At 31.5% G+C, this 19117-nt stretch overlaps 1 non-coding gene across 1 annotated transcript; it reads left to right on the top strand.

Moving 5' to 3' along the window:
• Nucleotides 1-15892: 15892 nt before the first annotated feature.
• Nucleotides 15893-15974, top strand: TRNAL-AAG (transfer RNA leucine (anticodon AAG)). Its single transcript has one exon. It is a non-coding gene; the product is annotated as a tRNA-Leu (tRNA).
• Nucleotides 15975-19117: the final 3143 nt, after the last annotated feature.

Here is a 19117-nt window from a genome sequence, read left to right as displayed (position 1 = left end):
ACACTAGTCATTGATGTACACTTTTGAAAGTAACATTTAAGACAATAAAGATATGACCTCAACATTTCGCATTGGAAACTGAAATGCCTGATGGTCTTCTTCCTACTACTTCCTAAGTAGCATAGGAGTGGGGACACTTAAAATTTATTCGACTGCAATTTTAAAAATCCTGGTGAGAAAATCCGATTTAGACTATAGCTTTGCAGATATGCAAAGGGATGCAGTGAAGGGTTAACCATTTCCAGATTAGCAAATTTCGATTAAAAATTTTAGTAAAGCGAGCAAGTGCGATTTTTGATTGTAGGTAGGGGAGAGTGGGGTCAATTGTAACAGGGTACGATTATAACAGAGCAAAAATTTCGAGTGTCGGGTTCTAGATTTGGTTCCTAGGTGGCGCACAAGGTGTATTTAATAAATCTACTTGTACACCCCTGCTGACAACCATTTTTATGTACTTTTGAAAGAGTGACATCGCAAAAGATATTTTCACGCTACGTAAGTATTTTTTTTTTTTTTTTTTTGGTATTAGAATATTATATTGTAACAAAGTAATTTTGTTTAAACAAATAAAAATTATTAACCGAATATGTAAGTGAACACCTTAATTAACATTTCAATAAAAAATTAGTTTTGTTAATTAACTAGCATTGTTTTTGACAAATGAAGCAGAAATGGCGTCTTGGGGACGATTGTAACAATAAGTAAAGGGACGATTGTAACAGCTGAAAATAAATAATCTTATGTTTACAAACCATTACTTCACTCTTTAAGAACCACCAATAGTTTCCTACATCATTTATATTATGTTGCATGTGCATTATTTTATTTGTCACCTTTCACAGCATAAATTAAAATTTTTAACCCCTTAAAGTTAAAAGTTTAACCCTTTAGGTCTCTGCTCATTATTATTTTTACTCCTAAAATATCACTACTATTTTGATCAATAAAAAAATATATCACAACTATGATAATATGTATAATTAACTATGTTTTAGTTGAATTTATGAACTGTTACAATTGACCCCGTAAGTGGGGACAATTGTAACAAGTGCACGACTGTCAAAAATTGTTAATAACTAATATAATAGCATTTAAAATAAGGTATTTATTTTTTTTCTAGTAGAGGATAGTCTACTTTACTCGTCTGTCAATTAATACTAATAATATATTGCATTTTCTGTTAGTTAAAAATAGTTAAGTAAAAAATGTTACAATTGACCCCACTCTCCCCTACAGTGTGCAAAAAATAAACGAACCATCCTGCCTAATTTTGATCTAATGATCGGATCTTCACGTTCTAGAACTCAATCTTAATGATTTGAGGAAGTGATCTCAAATATGCTAATTAGTTAGAACTGACGCTTTTCTTAAGTTACGAAATCATCCTGAAAAATGCAGTCTCTCTGAATAAACATAGTTTTTTTTTCTCCCAGGATTCGATTTTTGATTCCCGAATCTGGGATGTATGGTCTCAAAGGTTAGGTAAAGAAACGAATAAAAAAAAGTGATTTAGCGAAAAGTGACGAAAAGCATTAAGCGAACAAAAAAAAAAAAAAAATTCACACAATTGTAAAATCCGTTTATCCAAAGATAGTTTCATGCAAGAATTGAGTTTTAGTAAATATTTATCTCTTTTTATTATTTTATTTAATAATAGTTCAAACAATTTTAAACAATTTTTACATCATTTTAAAAAATGTAATTTCTTTCATGACAAAATTAAAAAAAATTGAGCGAAATCAGCTTAAAAATTCCACAGAAATGGATTTTTAAAAAAGTCGTAGCTTTAAAATTCGTTTTGTCGATTTAAAAGTTAAGCTTCAACCACAAACAAGGATCTTCATATTTTTTATAAGATACTATGCTTTTTGTCAGAATTTTTTAAAATTCAATTTGTTTCATGGCCATAGAAATAACAGGGGGGGATCAAAAAGTTATGATTCTTCATGCGCATATGCATATGGAAACTTAATTATTTGATATTATGAATTATTTATTTTTAAACGTCTAACAAGAACTTGGCTAATCGCTCTTTTTTTTCCAGACTATTACCAACTGTTTACCAAAAAGAAATGTTAAATAAAATTCAATAGCAGCTGTGAATAAACTAAAAAGGAAAAACTATTAATTATTTTGAAAATATTTAATGTGAAAAATGATAGATTTTTATAGTTTAATTAGCAATACTTTTAAGATTAAGTCTTATACAGTAGCCTGTAGTTTTAAAGTTTTTTTATGCAAGTTTTCTTAGGGTTACTGTCAATATATGTGCGGCCTGTAACGTAATTTAAGTTTCCAGAAGTCCTTGAAAAAACATTAAGTGCTAGGATTGATCATGATAGGTTACCTACAATAAAACACTTTATTGTAGGTAACATATGATAGGTTACCTACATAAGTTACCTACAATAAGTAACCTGCAACATAATTTAAATTTCCCCAAATCCTGATAAAATGTAAAACTCTAGGATATATCAGGATGTGTTTCTGACAATAACATATATGTCAACCAGTATCGTTATTTTTACTAAAGCCCTTAGAAAAATTTAAAACTCTAGGATGGACCAGGATTGGTTGCTGTCAATAACATATATGTGCAACCTGTAATGCTAATTTTACTTAAGTCCTCAGAAAAATGTTAAGAACTAGGATGAATCAGTATGGATTACTGTTAATAAAATTTATATGTAACCTACAACATAATTTAAATTTCTCAAATCCTTATAAAATGAAAAACTCTAGAATGGATCAGATGGGTTTCATACAATAACATTTATATGTTACCCGTTATAAAGTTTTTTATGCAAGTTTTCTCAGGGCTACTGTCAATATATGTGTGGCCTATAACGTAATTTAAGTTTCCAGAAGTCCTTGAAACAACATAAAGTGCTAGGATTGATCATGATAGGTTACCTACAATAAAACACTTTATTGTAGGTAACATATGATAGGTTACCTACATAGGTTACCTACAATAAGTAACCTGCAACATAATTTAAATTTCCCCAAATCCTCATAAAATGTAAAACTCTAGGATATATCAGGATGTGTTTCTGTCAATAACATATCTGTCAACCAGTATCGTTATTTTTACTAAAGCCCTTAGAAAAATGTAAAACTCTAGGATGGACCAGGATTGGTTTCTGTCAATAACATATATGTGCAACCTGTAATGCTAATTTTACTTAAGTCCTCAGAAAAATGTTAAGAACTAGAATGAATCAGTATGGACTACTGTTAATAAAATTTATATGTAACCTGCAACATAATTTAAATTTCTCAAATCCTTATAAAATGAAAAACTCTAGGATGGATCAGATGGGTTTCATACAATAACATTTATATGTTACCCGTTATAAAGTTTTTTATGCAAGTTTTCTCAGGGCTACTGTCAATATATGTGTGGCCTATAACGTAATTTAAGTTTCCAGAAGTCCTTGAAACAACATAAAGTGCTAGGATTGATCATGATAGGTTACCTACAATAAAACACTTTATTGTAGGTAACATATGATAGGTTACCTACAATAAAACACTTTATTGTAGGTAACATATGATAGGTTACCTACATAGGTTACCTACAATAAGTAACCTGCAACATAATTTAAATTTCCCCAAATCCTCATAAAATGTAAAACTCTAGGATATATCAGGATGTGTTTCTGTCAATAACATATATGTCAACCAGTATCGTTATTTTTACTAAAGCCCTTAGAAAAATGTAAAACTCTAGGATGGACCAGGATTGGTTTCTGTCAATAACATATATGTGCAACCTGTAATGCTAATTTTACTTAAGTCCTCAGAAAAATGTTAAGAACTAGGATGAATCAGTATGGACTACTGTTAATAAAATTTATATGTAACCTGCAACATAATTTAAATTTCTCAAATCCTTATAAAATGAGAAACTCTAGGATGGATCAGATGGGTTTCCTACAATAACATTTATATGTTACCCGTTACAGAAATTAAATTTTTCAAAATCTTTATAAAATTGAAAACTCTAGGATGGATCAGGATGGGATGCTGCCAGTAACATATATATGCAACCAGTAACGTTAATTTTACTAATTCGAAAAATATAAAGCGCTAGGATTGATCGTGGTAGGTTACCTACAATAACATTTATTAGTAACCTGTAACATAATTTCAATTTCTCAAAATCTTTATAAAATGTAAAGTTCTAAGATGGATCAGGATGGTTTGCGGTCAACAACTTATATAAGTAACCTGTAATTTAAATTTTTCAAAATCTCTAGTAAAATACAAAGCGTTAAGATGGATCTGAATAAAAGAAGAAAAAAAGCGATAACTTAAATGTGAGTATGATAGTTCAATTTTATTGTAACTTTTTTGTATATAATTTTTATTCTGAGCTAAGTAGTGGTGAATTAAATAAACCAAACTATTATTTTCCCACCCACAAATAAACTCTCAAGGATATAGTTTGACTACCAGTTTTATCTTTTCATGTGGTTAAAAACGTTTCACGCTGTCACGTGACAGTCGGAACGTATGAGTTAACATAATTAATAAGTCAAAAACATACTATTTTTAACTGGAAATATATTTAGATAGTAAATAAATGAAAAAGTTTCTACAGTGCGACATAAAAAGTACGACACTCAGTGACTACAATATTTTTATGCAAATGATTTCGGAACAGCACTGATCTAATTACGTTTTTAATATTTTTTACTTCATATAAAAACTATAAAAAAAATTTATTGATAAATAACTACCAGTTTTATTTTTTTAAATTTGTCAAAATATAATGATTAGCAAAGCTAAGAGTCGTGCAGCCACATTTAACTGCAAGGTCATTGAAATAAGTAGCCACCCTAAATTAAAGTGGTAGCTATGTTGTGTACATTAACAGATTATTTTGTAACTATGTTTTTAATTAAATAGACTATGGGACAAAGCAACGAAAGACAAATAAAATACGGTTTTGGTTTGCAATCTCTGCCGCTAGAAAATTTCGCTTATAATATGTTTAAATAGTGCTTTTCCTAGCCACGGTATTTTTCTGATTGATGCAGAACTGTATGCTGGCGACCGTGTCGATGTTTAATTCCTCGGACACATAATTCTCTTTTCTTTCTATTTCTGGTTTAACTATTTCTGGTTTAGACTTCTCTGATGTAGAATGGTTGCATTTTCCTTCTCCAAAATATGTAAGCAACATATAATTGCCATTGTGAAGTCGACGACAGATGCAAAGAATGTTTATATATTAGTGCAAAGCTGTTGCTTGTAGCTCATTGGCTGACAAACAATTATACACTGGTGTGCAAAACTTAAGCAACAAGTGCGTTTTTTGTCATAACTCTACAAGAAATCATCCGATTGACATGAAATTTGAATATGATGTACATTATTTTGTACTTAAACGATGGTAAAAGAATAACGGCGCAGAAATGAATATAAAGCTTAAAGTAGGGTATGGAACAAAAAAAGGCTTTATTTGACATATAGTGGCGTTACACATGATTGCCTGAAGAAGCGTAAGTACAACTGGCAGATGTTCCCTAGTATGGGATTTGCCCTCCCCTTACTGTAATTGTTGCTTGGCATCGTCAAGCACCAGATTATCCTGGAGTTCTTGGGGTAAACGTCTCCATTCCTCCTTTAACGCATCTTTCAGCTGATGGGTGTTACTAGGAGGATATTGTCATGTCGCAAGACGTCTCCCTAATGCATCCCGCACATGCTCTATAGGATTTAGATCTGGAAAGTAAGCTGGCCAATTCATTCGTGTGATATCTTCACTTTCCAGTAGCTCTTGAACATTAGCAGTACGGTGTGGACGGGCATTGTCATCCATAAAAATGAAGTCTGGTTCAATGGCCCTTCAGAACAGAAGCACATGGGGTAGGATTATCTCATTGCAGTAGCGGTCTCCAGTTACAGAACCTCGGTCGAAGATCTGAAGCTCAGTCCTCCCGTTCTACATAATGCCATGCCAGACGACAACTCCAGGACCACCGTAACGATCTTCTTCCGCGATGTTATTGGGATGAAATCGAGCTCCAACCTCTCTCCAGATCAACTAACTCGCTTGTAGCACTAAAACGACTCTCATCTGTGAAGAGGACGCGACTCCATTGATGAGGTGTCCAGGTTTCGTGTTCTCTGCACCACTCTAAACGGTGCCGCCGATGGCTAACTTTTAAAGGTATGCAGCGTTCAGGACGTCTAGCAAATAAGCCATCTTTGTGGAGGCGTCTGGCCACTGTAAATCTTGATACTTGTCGTCCTGTGGCTGTGCACAGTTGCTGCGCTCGCTGACTGAAAACGGTTTCTTTTCTCCTGGAGGACAATGTAACGGTCATCTCTTGGTGTTGTTTTCCTTGGACGGCCACCACCAACCTTCCGAACAGCTGTACCAGTAGTTTTAAAGGCATTCCAAGCACGAGAAACAACACTTCTGTTGATCCCGAACTCTTCGGCGACACTGGTCACACTACGCCCCTCCTCAAGCTTCCCAATCATTCTTCCTCGAGTAAAGTCATTTCTTGAAGACATGTTTCACAAAACAAATCACTTGCACTTGCAGTGAACTGTGGCCGAAAAACCACTTGTTACTTAAGTTTTGCACACCAGTGTATATTCTACTTTAGAATCACATATTTATTAAAATCTTTTATTAAAATATTATCTTTAAATCTATGGGAATAAAAAGTATAAATTAATAATCACAACAAAACTTAGCACATTGCATTTGCAATATATAATAATTTCATTTATATGCACGCCATTTAGCTTGAACATAGTTCATTTTTCTTTCATTTTTAATTCGCCGAAAGATATTTTTAATCCCCAAATTTAAAATAATGTGCAAGTATCTTTTTGTGAACTTAGCGTTTTTGAAAGAAGCAGTTTTTTATTTACTGGTATACCAAAAATTACTTAGTTCCATGAACGCGAACTTGAACAATTTACCACCTGTCCCATAGCCTGAAAATACCAAAAAACATTTATTAGATTTTTTGAAAGCTTGTAGAATTATGAATATACATTCAAAAATTTTTGTATGACATTTTTATTTTTGACTCTATGTGGTGCAATGCAGCTTGTATGGCAACACTAATTCAACAAGTAGAACATACCATTATAAATCTAAAACATATTGCTTTTAAGCAGCCGCTATTGTTTAAACATTCAATACAAACGGAAACCAAATTCCAGATGAATGGAATAGAGGCCCAGGCAACGCCTCCTATAACTGAAAGCCTCCACACGGTTTTTTAATAGGTAGTCTGATCAGACCACTGTGAAGCAGTGTTGCCAGATTGGGCTACTTTTAAAACTCCCCGCTACACAAAATCGAATTTGGGCTACTAATTATTTTTCAAAAGCTACAAATCTTAAAAATGCGCTACTTAGAGAATTTCATGCTACTTATCTCACTGAAATACTTTTATAAAAAATTTTCCTTTCCTATTATAAAATGAGAGATTCTGTAAAGTCTGCAGTTTCTTTATCTTTTTAAAAAAAATATTTTCTTTTATTTCTGAAAACGCATCAGCTTTACTTTTGGATTCTTGTTTTGTTTTGCCGGGCATAGTCCAGAATCTCTCCATATCTATGCTTCAAATCATAGACTCGTGAAAACGCAAAGATATAGTATATGGAAAAATGCACGGCTAGTATGACGGGGGAAAAAAGCTTTTACTCCAACCATTATCAATCGCTTATCATCTGGAAAAATCGCGTGACCTGTAATCTGAGCAAAAACGAAATATTGAATTTGGCGAAATTATGAACGCAGCTCATTGAAATTTAAGTCCCTCAGTGGACTGATCGTTAAGACCCAGCAGATCATTGAAGTCAAACATCAGTGGGGGCCGGGATAGCCTGGTCGGTAGGGCACTGGGCCCATATCCAAGAGGTCGTGGGTTCGATCCTCGCCGGCCGAAGACTCCCTGTGTAGTAAATGGTGACTGATGCACGTTAAATCTGTCGAGTCTCAAAGTCCTCCATGTTCCCACAACAAATCAATACCTCTGGGGGTACTGATCGAGGAGTTTCCTTGTCTTCTGGATTGAGTTCAAAATTACAAGGCTACGGAGTTGAACGTAAGTAGTCGTAAACCCATGAAATTGGGTCGGCTGTTCAACGACGGTTTTAAAATAAAATAAAACATCAGTGGCTGAGCAGCGATGGCTTAGGGGAGAGAGTGTTCGCTTTCCAATGAGGTGAAACAGATTTCGATCCCGGCGATGGCTGGTCGATACGAATTCTGCATCCTGCTTGCACCGACCACAGAGTTGACGTGACATATCCTCAGTGGTAGACGAATCATGGGTTTGAGTCCCCTTGCCGTGAGGCTAACCGTGAGAGTTCTCGTGGTCTTCCTCTTCATGTAACGCAAATGCCGGTTAGTTCCATCAAAAAGTCCTCCACGAGGGCAAAATTTCTCCCAATACTTGATCCAGGAGTCCCTTTGTCTTCTGGATTGGATTCAAAATTACAAGGCTACAGAGTTGAACATTAGTAGTCGTAAACCCAAAAAATTGGGTCGGCTGTTCAACGACGTTTATAAAAAAATAAATAAAACATCACTGGCTGCGATCAGTGTGCGGATGGGTGGCCACGTGGATCAGTCTGCGTAGGGACCGAGGTCGTGTGGTATGGGTCCTCGTTAAACTGTTCTACCGTAAAGTGCTCGACTTCGCGTGCAGGTCGTCGGGCTACTGAAGCGGGGGGTGCCATGACCTCTGCAGGGAATCAAAATTGTGATGGCATGTCTTTGGATCATCGAATGTTTCCCAGCCGTCGCCAATCGTAAATGAACTACAACTACAGCATAGAAATTTAACTTATTTTTTTAATTTAGTAGTATATATATATATATATATATATATATATATATATATATATATATATATATATATATATATATATATATATATATGTAGCAGTTTTTTTGGGCTACAAAATGCTCGAATCCGCTTCTTTTTAATCTTAATTTCTGGCAACACTGCTGTGAAGGATATCCAATTTCCGAACGAGTCATTTAATGCAGAATATAGTTAAAATAAGAAAGTGGTAGCAAATATATGACTAAAAATTTGTTTTATTTATGAATATTATTGGTTTGCCTTATTCATTTGTCAGCCACTACAGATTCAATTCTCAAATATATAAGATAAATTTCTCTCAATTACTTTTATAAAAGGTTTTGGGTTCATGCGCACAACTGGTTCACTTTTTAAGCAGTCTGCGCGGACTACTTACAAAAGACCGTGTGGAGGCTTTTTGATGTAGGAGGTGATGGCCCAGGTGCCCAGCTAAATCGCACTACTAGAACTAGGATTCTTTAAGCAACTAAGAACTAATAAATGCATCTTCATTGCACTTGCTAATGTACCATAAAAGTATTTAAGTGTGGGCGAAATTTTAACGAAACGTCGGCTTACATTCTCAATTGAATTGTTTTTTCTGTGCAACTAAGAAAAAACTTTTTTTTTTTTTTTGGAAAAGTTTGCCGGTATGCATCCCAATGATTTACACCTGTCAGATGTTCATTAGAATAATAATAAGGAACTATACTAATCCTATAACACGGAATAATAATGTTCACTCAGTCGATATGTTATCAAATATATGTAGTAATTCAAATTAATATTTGACAAATTTTGTTTGCTATTGTACATTTGAAAAGTGCTTTTTTAGTAGTGATAAAATGCCAATTGAAGTGACTTTATGAAAAGATGGTGATGAAATGCTAATTGAGGTGACATGGTATGGAGACGGTGATGAAATGCCAATTGAGGTGGCATTGTAAGGAGACGGTGATGAATAGTCAATTGAAGTGACATTATAAAGAGGCGGTGATGAAATGCCAATTGAAATGACATAGTAAGGAGATATCCAATTTGCTTTTGAGCAACACTTACATTAAGATAGCTAGTAGGCCTAATAAAAGTATGTTTAAAAACTTTAATTGTATTTGTAGAAAGAATCAATTTAAATTAAATTTTTTTAAAATAAGAATCAAATATATAAGTAGAATTTTGTTTCCACGTTAAATATATAAATGAAATCTCACGCAAAATGCAGAAGAGTTGACAGGCATATATGACGTATTTTCAATGTTTTCATACTCCATGAAATAAAAATACGAAAAGGGATGTCAAGATTTTGCTGGTTGTAATTAGTTCCATGCAAAGTAAAGGTCCAAAAGGCATAGATCTATTATCTACTATTATAGATCTATTATCTATTATAGAGCCACATTGTCGGCCCCTTAATTGGCCTGTAATTATTTCCTTTGGTAATTATAATACGTGGCCCAGTTTGAATAGTAAATTTTCTGAAATTTTTTGCTTTCAATTCTCTACTCCCCCCCCCCTTAACAGTAATAATAATAAATAATAGTAATAGATAATTATTATTATTATTAATAATGAATATAAATAAAATAATAATAATGATAGATACTTATTATTACTATTATTAATAATAATATAACACTAGTTTATTTTTATTTATTATTATTATTAATAATAATAATAAATAAAAATAAAATAATAATGATGATAGATAATTATTATTATTATTAATAATAATAATAATTAATAATAATAATAATAAATATATTTATCCCTTAAATAATAATAAATAAAAATAAAGAAAAAATATAGAATCTTTTTTTTTACTTTAAGTGATAGATAAAAAGTGGTTCCATATTTTACACATTATGACAAATTTGCCACCTTCTCAAAATTTCTTCTATGTGAATATCCTAAATACTTCAACAATTAACAACCAATTCATATCTTTATTTGACTCCTTTTAATTACCAAAATTAACTCCTTTTTTTTAGCTTAAAAATTCATATTTTAATAAGCCATAAAACGCTTTTTAAGCAAAGAAACGTATTAAGAATTCTAGTGGAATTTAAGAGGGGTTATTTTCGTTCTAAGTCTTGTCTCTTTTGTAAGTGTTGCCATAGCAACCATGTTTATGAGAAAGATGAAATGCGATTACGAAATAATGGCCGTCGACGAACTTAAGTTCCCTTCTTTTTATTTTCGAGTTTCCTTTTGTTATAACTAATCAGAAGCTTTTAAGAGGGAGCGTTTTTATTGAGAAAAGTTCTTTTCTAAGACTTTCGAAATACTTTTATAATAGCTTTGTCCTTGAAAACTTTCAATTTCTTTTGAAAAGTTTGATTTTTAAAAATTGCGGAGTTAAGCGAAGCCATAAATTTTAAAACTTTATGTTTAACCCTTTCGCGCCGACTGTCACAAATACGTGACAGCAAAATACCGTATCAATCAGGTTAAGAAGATAAAACTGGTAATCAAAGTATTTCTTTAGCAGTTTATTTGTGGGCGGAGTTATAATTTTTTGATTTATTTAATTCACCATTACTTTGTTCAAAATAAAACTATTTAGTTATACTTTGAATTAACATTCGTTATATATATGATTAAACTAACAATAATTAAAATAAAAGCAAAGTAAGTCTGTCAAATTAGTAACGACTACATTTAATTTACCGTTTTTTATTTAATTGCAACTTGATTCTGATTTTGTACGAATGCTTTTCTGAATCACCCGTCCCCAAGGGGTTAAGAGGTATTGGGAAGATAGTTTTAACATGAAATATGGTTTGTATGTCGATTTATTTTAGTTGTGATTTTAGATTCAAAATTCGAGATGATTGTTTGTAATATCCACATTTTCGTTTCAATTTGCACTATTTTTTTTAAGACATTTGTCTTTTTTTTCCAGTTTATCTTTTAAAATCTCATTACTAAGTACAATAAAATTTTGGATAATTAAATATTCAGGTTAGAAAATGTTTTACAAATTTAGAAATAAACATGAAATCGAGTGTGAGAATTACAAGACCATGAAGAATTTATGCAAATCTATGCAAATTTACATGGAATGTAAAGTAAGACATGCAAATTATTAGAATTATAAAGCGAATGCACATGTGCTACTATTGCGCATATTTATTGATATCATTAACAGTAATCCGTGGAATAATTCATTTCTGATAATTTCTTCATGATGTTGCAATTTTCCCAAACATGTTGTTTCTTATGCCACTACCCAATACCTACAAGCCTTCTTGGTGAAACCAAGCGAATGCGCTCTTTGCTTTTCGGTGGCGCCATCTATGGCCAAGAATACGACTCCAGCCACACACACGTCACAATCCGTTTTAAAGTCATTCATTCACAGATCGCAATTTTGACCTGAACCAGAGAAGGATCAATCTCCAATTCAGTACCCCCAAGGGTATTAATTTGTTGATTGAACTTGGAGGACTTTGCGACCCGACAGACTTAACGTGTAGCAATCACCATTTACTACACAGGGAGTCCTCAGTTGGCGGGAATGGAACTCACGAACTCATGACCTCTTGAACATGGGCTCAACAACCTGTCAACCAGGCTATCCCATCCCCTGACAGGTCGTAAAAGACAAAAATTGCAGTTCGTTTAAATTTCAATTTAAACTTTAAACGACTACTAAAAAAATTCTCGGCCGAATTAGGAACAAACCTAGAAGTAGACATATTTACAGTAATTTGTAGTAGATGATATATTAAATGGAAATAAACTCAATTTTCATTTAAAGATGCAAAAAGGAGACGAAGGACAAAGATGTTACAAGGGGACATATTTTAGAAATTAATTTTAGAAATTTCCATTTGCATTGCGAAACATGTAATTTTTAGACTTAAACATATTCTATAAACTTATTTTTCTAAAAGGATACCCCTATGGTTTTTGGGATAGAATTTCTTCCAAAACTCTAGCTTGTGTTTCGGAGGATAATGTGACAAAACTTTCAACATTAGATGGGACATTTTTAAAAAATAGTTGTCTTACTAGCGTGTTTTTGCAACAAGGTAAATATAACTTTTAACATTTGTAACTTTTAAAACTACGAGATACATTTTAGAAATAAATTGGTAAAGTTGCACCTCGAAATGTATAATTTTATATTTGCATTGCGAAACATATAATTTTTAAACATAAACATGTTCTACAAACGTTCGGATGAAAATGCGACTAAACTTTCAACATCAGATGGGACATTTTTAGAAAATAGATGTCTTACTAGCGTGTTTTTGACTTTTAAAATTACATGGTATATTTTAGAAATCAATTTGTAAAATTACACCTCCGAATCTATAATTTATAAAATTATTTTCTATGAGAATCATACTCTTAACTCTTTGCAGCAGAGATTTTATTGAACATTTTTTTTTCTTTTATCACTATTTTGCGTTAATTTAAGTGATAAAAAGTAAAAAATATCGTATTAAGCATTTTAAAAATTTATGATAATGAAATACTGCCTGAAACACTTTTGTCCTTTTTTGCACTAAAGGTAAAATCTTCCAAACGCTCGCCCAAAATCTCGCTTTTAAACAATAATTTTTCAAATTTGCACTTATTTGCAGTTATTTATATATAAGAAAAACAGCAATTTATTTCTGCAAAAGAGCTCAGCACTTCTGCAGCAATTTCTTTAATTTACAAAATAAATTATCAATAAATTTTTGAATATGAATTACAAAAAAAAAAATTTGAATTACTTTTTTGGATTTTATATTTTAGCACAAATATGATTCCAATAATCTAGCTGCAGTATAAAGCTTGCGCGAAACTGTGAATCAACTTTCAATACATTGGTACAATACAACTTTCAATACTTTCAACTGTGATTCAACATTGAATTACTTCAACTTTCAATGCATTTTTGCGTTTTTGGTCAAATCTAGAATTTGAAATTTTTTATTAAAATTATAAAGATTTGTAATTCAGTTTATTAACAATAATTTACTATTTTTTATTGTAATGTGGCTTATCATTATATAACCCCAAACTACTCTACTTATGTGGATTTATTATATATGAAGATAGATTAAACACTATCTCTGTAATAAAATGCTGATTCATAAATAATTTCAATAAGGATTTTCGTAAAATTTAATTTTTTCAATAAAAAATCATTTTAAAATTGTATTGCTAATTTCTTAGAGATTTATACGTGATTTTGGCTATTTCAAATGAAATTAAAACAAAAAAATTAATAAAAAGTAGTATAAAGCGTGCATAAAAAATCTTTTTTAGCATCATCCTTATTCACTCTCCAGTGCAATTTTCTTATCCTCCTGACGTCAGAAAACTTTTTTCTCCTAAATTTTTTTCCCGAACTCCTTTTTTTCTTCGTTTTATTACTTTTTTTCCCCTGTTGGGAATAGGGGGAGAGGAAAATAGGACGAATGGGATAAAAAAAAACAACAGAGAGAAAAAGAACAAAAAATTCCAGGCAAGGGTTTTGTACTTGGATGTTAGTAGGGGGAGAAAAAAAGAATATGGATAAAAGCACGTTTCCACGACAACCTGAGTGAAACGGGGAACGCGAAATTTTGTTTAAAGGGAAGGTACAAAATTTACGAAATTGATTTAAATTTTCCGAATTATTTTCGTAAAGATTAATTCCTCTCGTCGATTTATTTTCGATTATTTTAATAGATTACTTTGACGATTATTTATATTTTAATCAGCCTTTTATAAACTTCAAAATAAAGAAACTCACAACCTTGGTATTTTAAGCCAAGTATGTAAATTAAAGAAAATTTGGAATCAAATCGGAAGAAAATATGCATTTTCTACTTTTGACTTTTCTGTATAAAAATCATAGAAAGTAGGAAATAATTAAAATGTGATCAGCGTTAATTACAAATGGCGCAAAATTATATCCTAATTGGTTTTTTAAAATGTTATTGACTTATTTTTTTAATAATTTTATGAAACTGCAATTTTTAAAGTAACTTATTTGGATTTAACTTTTTTTTTAAAGACACAACTACTTCAGTTCAACAGCTATTTAAGTACAACTGTTAACTTACAATCTAAGTACAATATTTGAAAATACAACAATTAACTCCTTCAATATTTTTAACTTTTTTAAACATAATAATAAACTTTGTAACCCTGTGGTGCAGATGGAACACCAGTGTACCTTTTACATATTTTTTCATTTTAATTACAAGTAAAAATGAAGTATAAAAGTTCCTCAAGTACAATATTTAACTTCTGAAGTACACTAGTCTCTTAAGTACAATAATTAAAATCTTAAGTACAAGAGGCTTTTAAGTTTCATAGTTACTTAATACCGATAATAGAATAATTAATACTTTAAGAACAAAATTTAACTACAATATTATTTTGTTACGTTCTAGCATATTATCTCGTATTTAAAAGGATGCAATCATTATAGTGATATGCCGCATTTTTTTCCTAATCATCAAACCATTACATCACACAGTTGCTAAGTACTGTTTTCAGATACATACTTTACAAGTTCACGAGATATCCTCCAGGTAACATAAACATTTGCCTACATCGGAACAAATTTGAAATCAAAATCTTAAGCGTAATATCATTCTTAATTCGTCAATTCATATGAAAAATAAATAAAAAATAAAGGTAAGACATTTTTCGTGCTGTTGCGGAAAATAGGAGCGATATTGATACAGAATATTTTATTTTTAAATTCTCTTGATTTAAATAAGAAATATTTTTATTTAAATGCGTTTGTTTAAGAACATTTTGAAGACGACGATAGTGATTTTCAGAGACGGCTAGAAACTACTATTTATTTATTTATTTATTTTATGCTTGAAATAAAGCACAAGTTGCAAGGAAAAATCATCGAAATTAAAAAATTTGTTTGCATTTAATGCGAGAAGTAACCTCTCTGATGGTTAAAAGTTTTTTTTTGAAATAAAATTTTACTTAGTTGAGAAAAAAATAGACGAATTGTGAACCACAAAAAGTTATATGTTTGAGAAAAACGTATTAAAAGTTCTGCCACACTAAACTAACTTGCCAAATATGTTTGTGGTAGCGTGGCCGAGCGGTCTAAGGCGCTGGTTTAAGGCACCAGTCTCCTCGGAGGCGTGGGTTCGAATCCCACCGCTGCCAAGAAGCCTTTTTACACCACAGCATGTACATTTTTTATTTTGTGAATAGTTAAAATTTTTTTCCCCCTGTTATCAACACCCTGATTTACATTCATTCTATTTTACATTATCTCAATTTTGAACATAAACTTCAGCCACTTTTTTTTTCTTTAACTAATTTTCCCAGTTTTTGAGTATTCAAAGTCTTCATTTTATTTTTAACATTGATGTTTGGCAATTTTAATAATAAAAAAAAAATACCTTTCTTTCTATTTCTGTACTACCATATTTCATCTTAAAATAACATTGAAAGATAGTCATTAGTCAAATAATAAAAATAAAAAAACAGACAATACATACATTTTACTATCAAAATAAATGTTATTAAATAAGTAGTATTAACATAAGCAAAAAACTAAAGAAAATATTATTATTGATATTGTTATAAATATTGATATTATTATTATTATTTCTTTATTTTATTTTAAAATCTTTTTATTTCTTTATTTTTTCATGAGATAAATACTATTGGCTTTCTCAAATTAATTATATAATCAATATATTTGATATATAATCAATATATATATCAATATATTATTATATAATCAATAAAAAGGAATAAAAATAGGGCAGATTTCTTAATTCAAAGGTATTATGGAAAACATTCAAACTTGTTTGATTAACGGAGAAACAAATTAGAGATTAAAAAAATGTTTATTGGAAATGCCTAAAATTTAATCAGAAATTATCCAGGAGTAAGTTGTAATAGTAATCCACTACAAAATATTCAGCCATCCCCTAAAACGATCTTTTTTTCCCCCACTAGTTTCTTGAAATAACCAGTTGAACTCCCAACGTTTAGTTCGCAATATTCTTCTTTTCTATCTATTTTAATTTTCTCTCTATCTTTTAACCTTTCTCGTTTACTTTCCCTTCTTCAACTTTATCTTCTTCTATCCATCTTTTTATTATTTTCTTTTTCTTTTCAAAATTTTTTATTCCAAAGCGCAGACGATATTTTCTATTTTCTTTTTCTCCCTGTCGCACAGACGATTTTTTTCGTTTGTTTTTCTACAAGCTCTTAGGTCTTTTCTTTTTTTAAACTCGATCCCGAAACTTCGACATTTTTTAAATCCTTTTTTGTGTGTGTGAGTTTTTTATCTTCTTTTTTTTTATATAGATATTTTGGTATTTTAAGCCGAAAAAATGCAGTCAAAAACCGTAGTGCGATACTAGAGGGAAAAAAAGGGTGAAATAGGTGGGAGTAAAAAAAGAAAAAGTATGTTTAAAGGTCGAGACGAGCTGAACAAAGAAAAAACGTTTATGGTATATATGTATGACCCAGATACAAAAAAAAAAAAAAAAAAAAATTAAATTAAAATAAAACTGTTACAGAGTAACCCTAAGATTAAGGAGAGTTAAGTTTATTTAAAATCTTTTTACTTAAATGATTCTAATACGTAATGAGATATAAAATTCTTATCCAGTAGTTTTGAAGAATTTATTAGATATTCGGATCTTAAAAAATATTTAAGCAATCTGGAATTTATTCTTCCTATTTTACTTCTTTAATTTTTTTAATGGATTGTAGCGTATTGGTATTGTAGCGTAATGGATTGTAGCGTATTCATCCCACTGAAAAAAGCTGATTGGATCTCGTTGGGGAGAAATTTACAAGATTTGTGTTTTAGAGATGCTCTAAATAGTACAATAAAGATAGCATAAAGATTGTTAAAAGAGAGATATCCAAAAATAACTCTATCCAAAAGACAAGCTGTTAAGTACCCGTCTCTAAGTAAGTGGTAAAAAATTGCCGAACTAGAGGGTAAGTGGGGAAGAGAGATGAAATTTAGACATTGCAATATAAACAAATGGTGCATTATTTCCGATACATTCTTTTTCATAAAACATACAATATTATACCTGTATATAATTTCCAAACTGACATTGCTGTCTGAACAAATGAAGTACAGTTTCTGATGTATTTTTTCTCGTTGAATCGACCATACTGAATTAGTAGTTGAGAAGTTGCAAATGTACTACCTCGCTGTCTATAAAAGTTCTTTCGGACTTTTTTTTGTCCTATCAACTCAGATTTGGTCTTACTGGATTTGGCGAAAGAAAAAGTGCAGGGAACGATGCACAGCTCTAGATAGCCACGAGATAGCGATATCAGAAGTCTAACAATTAAATGTTAAAAATTACATTTACATATACAAAAACACTTGCATCTTCTGAACTATTAACCAAAACAGTAATGATACTGTAAAGTAAATCTCTTGCACCAAAGACAGTTTTGTCTGCCAAGTAAATTATAGAGATTTGAGCCTCACGATTTCGAATTCAATGGCATGTTCCCGGCAATAAGATCAGCATTGCACACCGGCCGCTTTTACATTGCCGATAAATTGATATCATTCGATATGAAACTGGTTAGCTTCAAGTCGCCTCCCGATTTTTTCTCAATGGCTCAGGGGTTCGCTTTCCAATGAGGTGAACCAGGTTCTAATCCCATCGATGGCTGGTTGATACGAAATCCACATCCGACTTGCACCGAGCAAGTGCTGACGTAAAATATCCTCAATGGTAAACGGATCATGGGTCCCCTTGACGTCAGGCTAACCGTGGAAGATTCTCGTGGTTTTCCTCTCCATGTAACGCAAGTGCGGGTTAGTTCCATCAAAAAGTCCTCAATGAAGACAAATTTCTCCCAAAACGTAATCCAGGAGTTCCTTTGTCTTCTGGATTGGGTTCAAAATTACAAGGCTACGTAGTTGAACATTAGTAGTGGTAAACCCAAAAATTTGGGTCGGCTGTTCAACGACGATTGTAAAATAAAATACTACAGTGGGCATTTAAGATATTTATTTCGAGAAAATTGCATCACAGAACTTTCCTTTTAACGAAATTATTAATCTCAACTTTAAACTGGCGTGTAGCATTTGAAGTGTAAATTTTTCTAAAGATGGCAGTCATATAAAAATTTTACTTTGGTGAAAAGGTAACTGAAATTATTATGAAACAGAGGATGTATTAAGATAAAAATAAATTTAGAAAATTGCATCAGCGTTTTATTACATAAATAGCTTTTACTCACGCTCTGTATCGCTACATTTTTCCGAAAATTGAGGGTAAAAATAGCTTCTCCTTTGATGAAAAAGTTTA

The sequence above is a fragment of the Parasteatoda tepidariorum genome, chromosome 5 (assembly GCF_982258835.1).
Source record: "Parasteatoda tepidariorum strain Cologne lab strain chromosome 5, Ptep-v5.0, whole genome shotgun sequence".
In the NCBI taxonomy this organism is placed as follows: Eukaryota; Metazoa; Arthropoda; class Arachnida; order Araneae; family Theridiidae; genus Parasteatoda; species Parasteatoda tepidariorum.
The sequence above is the reverse complement of the archived record's forward strand: the minus strand, read 5'-3'. Positions and strand labels throughout refer to the sequence as shown.